Raw genomic sequence first — 3956 nt, 5'->3', positions numbered from 1 at the left:
TTTTTCAACTCGAAGACTGCGTAAGGTCTTACCTAATATTAAGACGGCTTCTTTTTTGCAAGTAACCATCAACACCACATGTAAAGGCCTATCAATAATTATATTTCTCTGGTAATAATATTCATTGTGCAGCGCACAGCACAGAAAGGGCCACGATTTGTCGCCATGAGCAGACCACGCGAAATACCCCCGGAGTGATGGAAGCCGATACATCAACGCCACGGTTGACTCAAAGTCATCATATCCCAACTTGCTTCTAGAAGCTCGCACAACGGACCCCATCGTGTTAGCTACGAATCGGCAAGACCATGAAGATTGCTGCTCTCGCCGTTGCCACTGCCATCGCTGTCACGAGCGTTGCTGCTGCTGATCAGCCCGCTCTTCGTTCGGGTACTACGCCTGCCGAGGTGAATCCTACTGCGGGGAAGAGTGCTGAAGGAAAGAAGAAGGAATTCTGGGGATGGGGAGGACCTTGGGGTGGATGTTGTGGCATGGGCGGCTGGGGTGGAGGCTGGGGAGGTGGCTGGGGTGGTCCCGGTGGCTGGGGAGGCTGGGGTGGTGCCGGTGGCTGGGGGTGGTAGATGGTACCAAGGATTAATGAAGAGCGTAAAGTGTGAGCTGCAGGCAAAGATTCTCTTCTTCGGCCATCGTGTTTGAGCTGCTCCGCTTGCTATCAATCGGGTTATCTGCAATGCTCGGTTTATTTGGATCTCTTGACTGGCACTATCAAACAAATCAAGAATGAAATGCGATGAAAGTCTTGCTGGTTTTGCTACTTTTTTTTCTATTATGTTGTCCACTTATCCTCTCTACGGAGCAATTGATTGCGTTGATCACTTCAAACTCAGGGATCATGCCGCCCCAGTATAGAACTTTGCTTTTAGCATTCGCTTCATCATGTTTTGCTTACAAGTTATGCAAATTTAGAGTATCTTCAGGAGTGTAGCAAAACAGCAAAAAATGAGCGCCAACCCTAGAAAATGACGCGATCGATGATGTGCTGAAATAAACTAAAAAATGCGCCAACTTGTAAGCGCTTGCAAATCCCACGGCGCGCTGGTCAACCACCTAACATCCCATTGTCCCAATGACCTACTTAGTAAACCGGAATGCTTATCTATATTAAATCTGGGCTATGCGTAGGCGGGGATAGCAAAATATAAAACTAAGATCTCCTTCCGGCTTTCATACCCTTATGTAGAGTTATTTATTAATACCACACAAATAACACATTTATTACGGTTGATCCACAAGTATCAGAAGAGTTATATTTTACATTATTTTGTGTCGATCCACAGTGACTAAGAAAACAGCTTTCGTTGCGAGTGAGACCGTACAAAACGTCATAGACGGTAAATAGTCTAGGCTCGTGAGCGATGTACTGTACCTGCAATATTTCGATGACCTAATAAAAAGCTGAAGTCAAATAGCTATTTCAGCTAGATTTTATTCTGATTCTTAAGGTGTTGAGGTTCATACCTAAATTTTGAAAAAAGCAAATCCCTCGCAAACTTGGTTTCCTCATTGATGTTTAGACCTGTTTTCCACAAAGCATTGAGCTGCTAAAATTAGGCAGATTTATTGAAATCGCTAGTTTTTTTAGCGAAATCACGTTTTTCAACAATAAAGACGGCTTCTTTTTTGCAAGTAACCATCAACACGTAAAGGCCTATCAATAATTATAATTCTCTGGTAATAATATTCATTGTGCAGCGCACAGCACAGAAAGGGCCACGATTTGTCGCCATGAGAAGACCACGCGAAATACCCCCGGAGTGATGGAAGCCGATACATCGACGCCACGGTTGACTCAAAGTCACCATATCCCAACTTGCTTCTAGAAGCTCGCACAACGGACCCCATCGTGTTAGCTACGAATCGGCAAGACCATGAAGATTGCAGCTCTCGCCGTTGCCACTGCCATCGCTGTCACGAGCGTTGCTGCTGCTGATCAGCCCGCTCTTCGTTCGGGTACTACGCCTACCGAGGTGAATCCTACTGCGGGGAAGAGTGCTGAAGGAAAGAAGAAGGAATTCTGGGGATGGGGAGGACCTTGGGGTGGATGTTGTGGCATGGGCGGCTGGGGTGGAGGTTGGGGAGGTGGCTGGGGTGGTCCCGGTGGCTGGGGAGGCTGGGGTGGTGCCGGTGGCTGGGGGTGGTAGATGGTACCAAGGATTAATGAAGAGCGTAAAGTGTGAGCCGCAGGCAAAGATTCTCTTCTTCGGCCATCGTGTTTGAGCTGCTCCGCTTGCTATCAACCGGGTTATCTGCAATGCTCGGTTTATTTGGATCTCTTGACTGGCACTATCAAACAAATCAAGAATGAAATGCGATGAAAGTCTTGCTGGTTTTGCTACTTTTTTCTATTAGGTTGTCCACTTATCCTCTCTACGGAGCAATTGATTGCGTTGATCCCTTCAAACTCAGGGATCATGCCGCCCCAGTATAGAACTTTGCTTTTAGCATTCGCTTCATCATGTTTTGCTTACAAGTTATGCAAATTTAGAGTATCTTCAGGAGTGTAGCAAAACAGCAAAAAATGAGCGCCAACCGTAGAAAATGACGCGATCGATGATGTGCTGAAATAAACTAAAAAATGCGCCAACTTGTAAGCGCTTGCAAATCCCACGGCGCGCTGGTCAACCACCTAACATCCCATTGTCCCAATGACCTACTTAGTAAACCGGAATGCTTATCTATATTAAATCTGGGCTATGCGTAGGCGGGGATAGCAAAATATAAAACTAAGATCTCCTTCCGGCTTTCATACCCTTATGTAGAGTTATTTATTAATACCACACAAATAACACATTTATTACGGTTGATCCACAAATATCAGGAGAGTTATATTTTACATTATTTTGTGAAACAGCTTTCGTTGCGAGTGAGGCCGTACAAAACGTCATAGACGGTAAATAGTCTAGGCTCGTGAGCGATGTACTGTACCTGCAATATTTCTATGACCTAATAAAAAGCTGAAGTCAAATAGCTATTTCAGCTAGATTTTATTCTGATTCTTAAGGTGTTGAGGTTCATACCTAAATTTTGAAAAAAGCAAATCCCTCGCAAACTTGGTTTCCTCATTGATGTTTAGACCTGTTTTCCACAGAGCAGCTATTTCGATTGAGCTGCTAAAATTAGGCAGATTTATTGAAATCGCTATTTTTTTTTTGCGAAATCACGTTTTTCAACAATAAAGACGGCTTCTTTTTTGCAAGTAACCATCAACACCACATGTAAAGGCCTATCAATAATTATATTTCTCTGGTAATAATATTCATTGTGCAGCGAACAGGCCACGATTTGTCGCCATGAGCAGACCACGCGAAATACCCCCGGAGTGATGGAAGCCGATACATCGACGCCACGGTTGACTCAAAGTCACCATATCCCAACTTGCTTCTAGAAGCTCGCACAACGGACCCCATCGTGTTAGCTACGAATCGGCAAGACCATGAAGATTGCTGCTCTCGCCGTTGCCACTGCCATCGCTGTCACGAGCGTTGCTGCTGCTGATCAGCCCGCTCTTCGCTCGGGTACTACGCCTACCGAGGTGAATCCTACTGCGGGGAAGAGTGCTGAAGGAAAGAAGAAGGAATTCTGGGGATGGGGAGGACCTTGGGGTGGATGTTGTGGCATGGGCGGCTGGGGTGGAGGCTGGGGAGGTGGCTGGGGTGGTCCCGGTGGCTGGGGAGGCTGGGGTGGTGCCGGTGGCTGGGGGTGGTAGATGGTACCAAGGATTAATGAAGAGCGTAAAGTGTGAGCTGCAGGCAAAGATTCTCTTCTTCGGCCATCGTGTTTGAGCTGCTCCGCTTGCTATCAACCGGGTTATCTGCAATGCTCGGTTTATTTGGATCTCTTGACTGGCACTATCAAACAAATCAAGAATGAAATGCGATGAAAGTCTTGCTGGTTTTGGTACTTTTTCTATTAATGGTTGTCCACTTATCCTCTCT

Source organism: Phytophthora infestans, genomic scaffold, assembly GCF_000142945.1.
Source record: "Phytophthora infestans T30-4 supercont1.18 genomic scaffold, whole genome shotgun sequence".
Taxonomy (NCBI): domain Eukaryota; phylum Oomycota; class Peronosporomycetes; order Peronosporales; family Peronosporaceae; genus Phytophthora; species Phytophthora infestans.
The sequence above is the reverse complement of the archived record's forward strand: the minus strand, read 5'-3'. Positions refer to the sequence as shown.